The sequence below is a fragment of the Mustela erminea genome, chromosome X (genome assembly GCF_009829155.1).
Source record: "Mustela erminea isolate mMusErm1 chromosome X, mMusErm1.Pri, whole genome shotgun sequence".
Lineage (NCBI taxonomy): Eukaryota > Metazoa > Chordata > Mammalia > Carnivora > Mustelidae > Mustela > Mustela erminea.
In genome coordinates this window covers 112,021,159-112,032,302 of record NC_045635.1, presented here as the reverse complement: position 1 = coordinate 112,032,302, position 11,144 = coordinate 112,021,159, and positions in this window count along the sequence as shown.

The following is an 11,144-nucleotide window of genomic DNA, read 5'->3' as shown; positions in this document are numbered from 1 at the left end:
GTAGTGCAAAGGTGAACTTTATAGAATGCCTGAATTCAAAGGAACCTTAGAGATGACGGAGTTCAACTCCTTCAGCGTGTAGAGAGGGAAACTGAGGTCAGAGTCACAGGGCTGACAGGAACTCAAGCTGGATATTGTGATGTTAAGTGGTTTCTAGGTCACAAGATTAGATGTCAGTGCCTGTCAAGAAATTGCCCATGAGGGTGCCTGGGTGCTTCAGTCATCTGGGTGACTGACTCTTGGTTTCGGCTCATGTCTTGATCTCAGGGTCATGAGATGGAGCTCGGGGTCAGGCTCTGTGCTTAGTGGGACTCTGCTTGGGTTTCTCTATCCCTCTCCATCTGCCCCTCTGCCCTGCTTGCTCTCTCTCTCTCTCTCTCAAATAAATAAATAAATCTTAAAAAATAAAAAAGAAATTGCCCATGAATGACAGTGTCAAATTCATGCTTGTTCTGTTTTTAATTTAATTTTTATTTTCTTTTTCCTTCTTTCCTTCTGTTTGGTGTGAAAAATAAAATAGAGATTTCACTCCTCTACTCACACCAAATGGCTACCCTGTTGTCCAAGCAAATCTGTTCAATAAGCCCATTTTCCTCCTCACATTTGAAACTGTATAACAACACATTTGTTCAATGTACATTTGGGCCTATTCAGAGAATTTTTATCATGTTCCATTAATTTGTTAGTTTATTCTTGCTAAGTAACATAGTTTTTATTATTATATTTTCATAATGCATTTTAATATCTGCTAAGCCCCTATTTCTCTTTCTGTTCAAAATTGTTCTGGCAATTTCCTCATGCTTATTTTCTGGATGAATTTTACAGTATTAGACTCAAGCTCCAAGTAAAATATTATGTTAGTGTTTGTTGAGATTACATCCAATATTTTGAGTAATGTAGTTGATTCTTTTTAAATCATTTACACCTTCTCAAAAAGAATAAGGTATGTCTTCTCATTTACTAGAGTCTTCTTTCATGGTTATCAGTAGAGTTTCACAATTTTGTTTTGTTCATATGGGCCTTGTCCATATCTTGTCAAGTTTATTTCTAAGAAATTAATCTTCACTATTAATTTTACAAATGAGACATGCTCTTACATTAAATTTATATTCATGTAGCATAAGTGTTATTGAACTTTTATTAATAATTCTAACCAATTACCTTATAAATTATCTTCTAATAATAATTCTAACCTATTACCTTATAAATTATCTTCTAACTTAAGTCATTTCTCTGAGTTTTTAATGATATATAGTTATTTCCTGCATTCATAACAATTTTTCTTCTTTCCTTTTTTATATATCTTATTTTCTTCTCTCCTCTAAATGCAATGGCTAATACTTCCAGAACAATGTGAAATCATAGTCAGCACAGCATTATCCTTACCTTGTTCATGACTTCAATGGAAATCTTCCATTATTTCAAAATTAGTAACCGTTTGACATGGAATTAAGAAAGTATCCACCTCTTTCATATTTTATTAAGCATCAAAAATATCAGGTATAGATAAACTTATTCATTGATCTGTGTCTGTATTCTTTGAAATAACCACATGAAGAGGCTTTCTTCCTTTGATTTACTAAGATATCAAATAATATTAATTTAATACTTAATCTTGAATAGCGCTTTCCTTCTTAGGGAAAATTCCACTCAGTTATAATATGTCAGTGAATTAATTCATGTGAAGATGGATTTTATTTGCTAAAGATTTAGGGGTTTTATATCAATATTCAGAGATAGGCTCTGTCTTTGGTTTTCTATTTGATCCTTAAGTCTGGTTTGGGGATCAATATCACCTTTTGCCAGTTGCCTCCCCGCAACTTCACTCAACACACACAACATACACTTTTTCCAGTAACTAGTTAATAAATAGTCTAATTTTTCCCCCCAAACAACTACCTATCACTTCTTTACCCTCTATAAATATTTGCTTAATGAATAAACAAATAGGAAAACAGTTTAAGTTTGCTCACTTGAGAAACTGTGGAACGGATCGCTGGGGGTCTGAAGGTATGAGGAGGTGGTGTTCTTTTTTTTTTCTTTTCACATGTTGATCTCCGTCACCTGTCACCTGTTCTTTAGACAGTGGTTGAGGGAGATGGTTCATGCTAATTTGCCTTCAAGAAATGGAATTTCTCTTGGCAACCCAAGCTGGCATCTTCTGTACTAGACAGTGGAGTAACTGGGATAGAGCTCCCACTGCCTACCACCTCCTGCAGAGGAACATGTGGGTCTGAAATAGGAAGGGCGCTTTGATGTTCAGAGATAGAGCTTTGGTTTAGGCAGGTCCCATCATCTAGAGGTCTAGACATGAACTGAGTTCAGAGAGGCAGTCATATAAGGCCTAGGGTTTCCATATGATTTTTGCTTTCTTTTCACATAATGCTGACGTAGCCATCAGTAGTCCTGAACAGTTCTGAAACAGACCATTGGGACGTCCCCGAATGTTCTCTTTTGGAGGTATCAGATTGAGTTGGTCATTGCCTCTTGATCCCTATCTTCCAGAGGAACAGATGCATTTGCCCGGATCCCCTAGGGAATTATTTCTGTGCACTCCTTGTCAGAACTAGGTCAGAGCTCACTGAACCTCTGCTGGCCAGTGGTCATCTGTCAGCTGTAACAGACGCTGGAGTAGGCCAGGTGAGGGCAGCAAAGGGCTGATCATGGACCTTGATTTGTGTCCAGTGTCAAATAATTAGTCCAGAAGGCAGATGCAGAGAGGTGCGTGTTTGATCAAGAGCCTTTATTAGGAAGGCCAAGGTTGCAAGCATTAGATGAGAGGAGGGGGCAGGGGATGTTTTCGAGAGAAACAAGGGCACTTCAGGAGCAGCAGCAGAGAAGGAAACTTGAAGTGTATGGGAGCCACACTAAGACCAGGAAAGGAGGGAAGGAACTTTCTGGCACCTATTTTGAGCCAGATGTTTTATCTGTAATAATAACTATCATTTAAGTAAGAATGAATACGATTTTCAATTAGTTACTATGTGTTAGGTATTATGCTAGGTTGCTAAATGTTTTTATGCATGCATATAAATATATATACACATATACATAGACTCCTTTATATATATATAGTGTTGCCGCTATGAAATCAATACATGGATAAGGGTAGATAGAGAAGAATCTCCAGGCTGGAGTCCTGGGCACTACATTGTCTAGAAATGAGAGAGATAACGAGCAAGAAGCTTGAAAAGGGAAGAGTTAGTTCCTGAAGTGTATGTGTATGTGTATGTATGTGTGTGTTTGTGTGCATGTGTGTGTGTGTATGTATACATATATAATAATATAAAATACAATGATTTATTATATATAATGTAGTTTATAATTTGTAACACCTAATAATATGTAATACCTAATAATATGTAACACCTAATTTAACAGCCACGGAAACTGAAATTCAGGGAAGTCATTTTCCTATGTTCACAGTATGTGGCTCAGCTGATACACCAATTCATAACTTTCCGATACAAAACCAATGCTTTTTCCACAATATTATTCTCTCTCTTACAATGGATATAATTAAAAGATGCAACAAAACCCAGTGAGGTGAGTGTTAACAAATTCACATTTTACCAGTGAAGAAATTAAGACCTCACTTGTAACATAGAAGTGATGATACCCAAACCATCGGGCTTTTGTGTGGATTAAATGATATCATTTTATTTATTTTATTTTTGTTAAAGATTTTATTTATTTGTGAGAGAGAGAGAGTTCACAAGCAGGGAGAGTGACAGGCAGAGGGAGGCAGAGGGAGAAGCAGGCTTACCGCTGAGCAGGGAGCCCGATGCAGGACTTGATCCCAGGACCCTGAGATCATGACCTGAGCCGAAGGCAAATGTGTTTAACTGACTGAGCCACCCAGGCATCCCTACATGATTTTATCTAATAGACACTTATTGTAGTCTTTTTTGGTGTGTGTGTGCAGAGACTGTACATACCTGAGGTATGAACACAGTTAAAAAGAACAATTCTATAAACCACTGAAGACATGGACTGCCCAGAATGTGTTTTTTTCCTTTTGCCTTTCAAAGAGGTAATCAACCCAAAGACACTAAGCTCCTTATCATCAGGGTATGGATTGAACCTTTGTCTAGATAGCGCCAAATGCCATAGGCCAAGCTCAGTAGGTTGGCAACAAAAATTAGCGAATGTGCAGAAAGCAGAGAATTGGTGAAGCATGGCCACTGAGTTGTCTGCCTCTGGGTTGAGCCAGAACTTTGAGATGAACTCTTGCCTACCTTCTAATAAAAGACAAAAACAGATAGGGAATCTCTCGTCCTAAGATCATTAAGCTTGTTCTCAGGAAAATAATGGAAAGTGTGTGTGTGTGTGTGTGTGTGTGTGTGTGTGTGTGTGTGCACGTGCGCATGTGCACATGCATGTATTATATATATTTATTTATATATATAAATACATGTATTATATATTTTATTTATGCATATATAAATAAATATATATATATTTAAAGAGAGAGAGAGGCAAACCAAGAAACAGACTCTTTTTTTAAAAAGATTTTATTTATTTATTTGACAGGGAGATCACAATTAGGTAGAGAGGCAGGCAGAGAGAGGGGAGAGCAGGCTCCACGCCAAGGGGAGAGCCTGATGTGGGGCTCGATCCCAGGACCCTGACAGCATGACCTGAACTGAAGGCAGGGGCTTAAACCACTGAGCCACCCAGATGCCCCACGCTTGTATTATATTTATTTATTTATCAGGGCAAAGTTCACATCACATAAAAATCACCACATCAGTTGCACCATTTTACAGTCCCACAAGCCATGTATGAGGTTTCTAATTTCTTCACATCGTCACCAACACTTCTTCCCATGTCTTTTTGACTCTAGCCATCCTAGTGGATATGAGTGGTACCTCATTGCGTTTTGTTTTGGGTTTTTTTTTTAGATTTTTTATTTTTATTTATTTGAGAGAGAGAGACAGACAGACAGACAGATAGCAACAGAGATAGAGAGAGAGCAAGTGCCAGGTGGAGAGGGAGAAGCAGACTCCTCGCTGAGCAGGGGGCCCAACTGGGGGCTGGATCATGACCTGAGCTGAAGGCAGATGTTCAACTGACTGAGCCACCCAGGTGCCCCCCTCATTGTGGTTTTGACTTACATTTCCATAATGACTAATGGCGCTGAGCATTCCTTCATGTGCTTATTGGCCTTTCGTACATCTCCTTTGAGGAAGTGTCTATTCAACTGCCTTGCGCATTTCTACTTGGTTCTTTCTCTTTCTGTTGTTGAGTTGCAAGAATTATTTATATATTCTGAATCAATTTGTTTACCAGGGATATGATTTGTGAATGTTTTCTCCCATTTTCTGGGTTATCTTTTCGTTTTATTGATAGTGTCCTTTGAAACACAAATGTTTTTCATTTCGATAAATTCCAATTTATGTAGTTTGTAGTCTTGTGCTTCAGGTTTCATATCTAAGAAGCCATTGCTGATCTGAGGTCACGAAGATTTATGCCTATGTTTTCTTCTAAGAATTTTATCATTTTAGCTCTTTTTTTTTGAAGATTTTATTTATTTATTTGACAGACAGAGATCACAAGTAGGCAGAGAGGCAGGCAGAGAGAGAGGAGGAAGCAGGCTCCTTGCTGAGCATAGAGCCCAATGTGGGGCTCGATCCCAGGACACTGGGATCATAACCCGAGCCGAAGGCAGAGGCTTTAACCCACTGAGCCACCCAGGCGCCCCCATTTTAGCTCTTTTTATCTTCATTTTATCACTTTAGCTCTTACTCTTACAAGTCATTGATCAATAGTGATTTAATATTTTGTATATCATGTGAAGTAAGAGTACAAATTAATTATTTTTGATGTGAGTATGCAGTTGTTCCAGTATCATTTGTGGAAGAGACTATTCTTTCTTCCTTGAATGGTCTTGGCTCCCTTAACAAAAATCAATTGACTATAGCTATATGGACTGATTTCTGTACTCTCAATTTCATTCCATTACTCTCTACATCTACCCTTATGTCAGTACCACATAATCTTTAGATTTAGATTTTCGTTAAGTTTTGAAATCAGGAAGTGTCAGTTCTGTAACTTTGCTGTTTTCAAGAATATTTTGACTGTTTTGGGTACCTTAGTATTTCCATATACATGTTGGAATTAGCTCATCAATTTGTGAGGGAAAAAAGAGCTTGCTGGGAATTTGATAGCTATTACATTGAGTCTGTAGGTCAATTTGGGTATTGTTGATCTGAAAAATACTACATTTTTCAGTCCATGAACAGGGAATATATTTCCATTTACTTAGAGCTTCTTTAATTTCTCTCGACAATGTATTACAGGAGTACCCAGCTGGCTCAGTCGGCAGAACATGTGACTCTTGATCTCAGGGTCGTGAGTTCAAACCCCACATTGAGTATAGAAATTACTTAAAAAAAAATGTATTACGGTTTTCAGGGTCCAGGGATCACACTCTTGTTAAATTTATTCCTAGGTACTTTATTCTTTTTTAGTGCCACTTTAAATGGGATTTTCTTCTTTCATTTTTAGATTATTTTTTTTGCCAGCTTACAGAAGTACAGTTGATTTTTGTATCCTACAGACTTTCAAATTCATTTGTTAAAATAGCTTTTTTCTCTTTCCTTTTTATATTTAGGGGAATTCCTTATTTTCCTATATACAAAATTATTTCACATGCAAATGCATTATTGGGGAAAATGCTTGATTATGAAGTATGATCTTGTTTATATATTGCTGTATTAGATTTGGTAGTATTTTTTAAAGATTTTTCATTTATACTTATGAGATACTGGTCTGTGGTTTTGTTCTCTTGTGATGTTTTTATCTGGTTTTTATATGGGGTGATAGTGGTTTCATAGAATGAGTTGGGAAGTATTTCCTCCTCTGTTTTTTGGAACAGTTTGTAAAGGATTTTCTTGAAACATTTTTGAAAAGGTACCAGTGAAGCCATTTGATTCTGAGCTTTCCTCTGTAAAAATATCAATCTCATTAATTGGTCTATTCAGATTATTTTTTCTTGAGTCATTTTTTCTTGAGTACATTTTCATGTACTTCCATGAGTTTATACATTTCATGTAGGTTACCTAATTTGGTGGCATACAATTATTCATAGTATTCCCTTTTAATCCCATTTATTTCTCTAATGTCAGTAATAACATTGTCTCATTGTTGACTTTAGTGAATTTAGTATCCTTTTTTTCTTGTCAATATAGCAACAGGTTTGCCAATTTTGATAATCTTTTAAATAACCAACTTTCTATTTTGTTGATATTCTCTATTACTTTCCTATTCTCTTTCACTGATTTCTGCTGTAATCTTTATTACATCTTTCCTTTTCCTTTCTTTCAGTTTAATTAGTTTAGTTTTTGTTTGTTTGTTTGTTTGTTTTTTTACTTTCTTGAGGTGGAAAGTTAAGTTATTGATTTGAAATATTTCTTCTTTTTTTTTTAAAGATTTTATTTATTATTTATTTGACAGAGAGAGAGAGATCACAAGTAGGCAGAGAGGCAGGCAGAGAGAGAGAGGAGAAAGCAGGCTCCCTGCTGAGCAGAGAGCCCGATGCGGGGCTCGATCCCAGGACCGTGAGATCATGACCTGAGCCGAAGGCAGCGGCTTAACCCATTGAGCCACCCAGGCGCCCCTGAAATATTTCTTCTTTTTAAATCTAGGCTCTTACATCTGTAAAGATCTCTCTGAGCACTGCTTTTCTTGCATTCCATAAACTTTGACATGTTTTTTTTTAAGATTTTATTTATTTTATTTGACAGACAGAGATCACAAGTAGGCAGAGAGGCAGGAAGAGAGAGAGGGAGGAGGAAGCAGGCTCCCTCCTGAGCAGAGACCCCGACGTGGAGCTCGATCCCAGGACCCTGGGATCAAGACCTGAGCCGAAGGCAGAGGCTTTAACCCACTGAGCCACCCAGGCGCCCCAATTATGTTGTGTTTTAGTTTTCATTCATCTTATCTCTTTTCTATTGGCCCATAGTCATTAAGGTGTGTGTCGTTTGATCCTCATACATTTGTGAATTTACCAAAATTCTTTATTGTATGAATTTTTTATTTCATTGCATTGTTGTTTTGTGAAGGCACTTTGTCTATTTTCAGTCCCCTTAAATTTATTGAGACTTGATTTATCCTGTCATTTGTTTCATGTGGGCTTCAGAATACTAGGCTTTTGGAATGCCTGGGTGGCTCAGTCGGTTAAGCCACTGCTTTTGGCTCAGGTAATGATCTCAGGGTCCTGGGATTGAGTCCCACATCAGGCACCTTGCTCAGTGGGGAGCCTGCTTCTCTCTCTGCCTCTGCCTGCCATTCTGCCTGCTTATGCTCTCTCTCTCTCTGATAAATAAGTTAATAAAATCTTAAAAAAAAGAATACTGAGTTTTCTGTTGTTTGGGGGCACAGTGTTCTCTAGATTGTTACATCTAGTTTGTTTATAATGTTGTTTGTCTTCTGTTTCCCTGCTGATCTTCTGCCTAGTTATTCAATCCATTATTGAAAGTGAAGTATTTAAGTCTCCAGCTATTAATTTTGAATTGTTTGTTTCTCCCATCAGTTCCATCAGTCTTTGCTTCTTGTGTTTTGGGACTCTATTGTCAGGTGTATATATGATTATAAATGTTATAATTTCTGGAGTGATTTCACTTTTTCTCATTACAAAGTGTTCTCTGTCTCTAGTAAGAGTTTTTGTCTTAAAGTCTATTTTGTGTGATATTAATACAGCCACTCTAGGTCTCTTTGGTTACTGTTTGCATGATATATCTTTTTCCTTTTATTTTCAACTTATTTCTGTCTGAATCTAACGCGTGTTTGGCACAGATAATATATAGAAAGGATATTTCAAAATCCATTCTGCAGGGGCACCTGGGTGGTTCAGTCAGCTAAGTGCCCAACTCTTGATTTTGGTTCAGGTCATGATCTCAGGGTTGTGAGATCAAGCCCTCTGTCAGGCTTTGTGCTCAGCAGGGAGTCTGTTTGAGATTCTCTCCCTCACCCTCTGCCCCTCCCTCAGCTCATGCTCTCTCTCTCTCTCTCTTAAATAAATAAATAAATAAATAAATAAAATCCCTCTTGCTGATCTTTGGTTTTTATTGCAGTGTTTGATCTATTTACAAATAATTTAATTATTTATAAGTTAGGATATATGTTTGTCATTTTGTATTTGCTTTCTACATGTCTTTTAGACTTCTTGTTCTTCTATTCCTCCATTACTGATTTCTTTTGTATAAAACAAACATTTTCTAGGATACATCATTTAAATCTTATTCATTTCTTTTACTACATATTTTTTTAGTTATTTTCTTAGTGGTTGCCCTGGAGATTACAATTAACCTCTTAACTTATAGCATTGTTGTTCTGATTACTACCAACTAAATTTCGGTAGTATACAATGGGGAGTGATTGCTTAATAGTACAGAGTTTTTGTTTGGGATGATTAAAAAGTGTTTGGAACTCGATAGTGGCGATGGTTGCACAACATTATGAATGTACTTAATGTCCCTGAATTGTATGCTTTTAAATGGCTAAAGTGGTAAGTTTAAGTTATACTTATTTTACTACAACAAAAAAGAAGAAGAAGAAAGGAGAAATTAAGACATTCCCAGATAAACAAAAACAAAGAATTTGTTGCTAGCATATAGGACATACTAAAGGCACTTCTTTATGCTAAACTTAAAAGATACTAGGCAGTAACTTGAATCCCCATGAGAAGTAAAAGCATTGGTAAATACACAGATATAAAAGAAAGTATGAATGTATTCTTTTTGTTTGTAGTTTTGTTTTTTCCTGATTTAGAAGTATAAAACAAGAGTTAAGAATATGTACTGATGTCTACAGCATGGATGAACTCCAAAAACAATAGGCTAAGTCAAAGTAGCCAGATGCAAAAGGCCACATACGGTGTGATTCCATTTATACAAAATTTCTAGAATAGGCAAATCCATAGAGATAGGGTGTAGATTGGTGGTTGCCAGGGGCTGGAGAGGAGGGGAAATGGGGAGCAACTGCTTAATAGGTACTATATTTCCTTCCAGACTGATGAAGATGTTCTGGAACTACAGAGAAATGGTGGTTACAACATTGTAAGTACACTAAATGTCATTGAATTGTTCACTTAAAATGTTAATTTTATGTTATGTGAATCCCACTTCAATAACAAAAAAAGCAGCTCCCCTACTGATATGGATTTTGGCAATTTAAGAACTACACTTTGGTCAACCACTCTTAATCACATAATTTGGGCCTCCAAGGAATGAGGATTGTACCTCTTCTATGTTCTCTTCACTTGAAGGCCTCTGAAGACTTAAGTAGAAAGAACCAGAATTGTAGACCATACCATTTCCCCATACCCCCTAACTGCAGGTGTGAACTTATCTAGTTTCCTTGGTTTATCTCACTTCTCCCACCTTTCCATTTCCTGCCTTGGTAGTATCTTCCTGTTCAGCCTGAAATATGGTTACCATGTATGTTGATTTCCCAATTCTGACCAATCCCAGTGGTTGTTGCACATTAGTGTCTTTATTGAGTTTACTTTCTTTTTTTAAAAAAAAGATTTTATTTATTTATCTGAGAGAGAGAGAGCATGAAAGGGAGAATGTCAGAGGGAGAAGCAGATTCCCCACTGAGCAGGGAGTCCGATGTAGGACTCAATCCCGGGACTCCAGGATTATGAACCCAGCTGAAGGTAGTTGCCTAACCAACTGAGCCACACAGGCACCCTATCAAATTTACTTTCAACTTATAGTTTTCATTTAAACTCCTCTGACCAATCAGGAGACAGGTATGGGTTACTTTGTTGTTTACCCTGAAATTTCCAGAATTTCTGCAACCTAAACAAAAGTTCAAATTTCCAAGTATAAGCCTTGGGACCTTCCCCAAGGTCTTGAGACTTCAACCCAAGTGCAGACGTCCAAGTACAAGTCTTGAGATTTTTCCATCATGTCCAGCCCAGTGCTAACTGGTCCCAGAGCCCCCAGCACTCCCCTGCACCCTGACTCTCATGTTTTCCCATATGCCCCACCCCATAGCAGCAGGAGAGAGCCTATTGCCTGTGGGCATGGGAAAAGAAGATCAGGGAGGCTTGATGCAGGAGGCTTCATTTGAGCTGGGCTCTGAAGGGTGGGCACTGGAGGAAAAGGACATTCCAGGAAGAGACAACCACACAA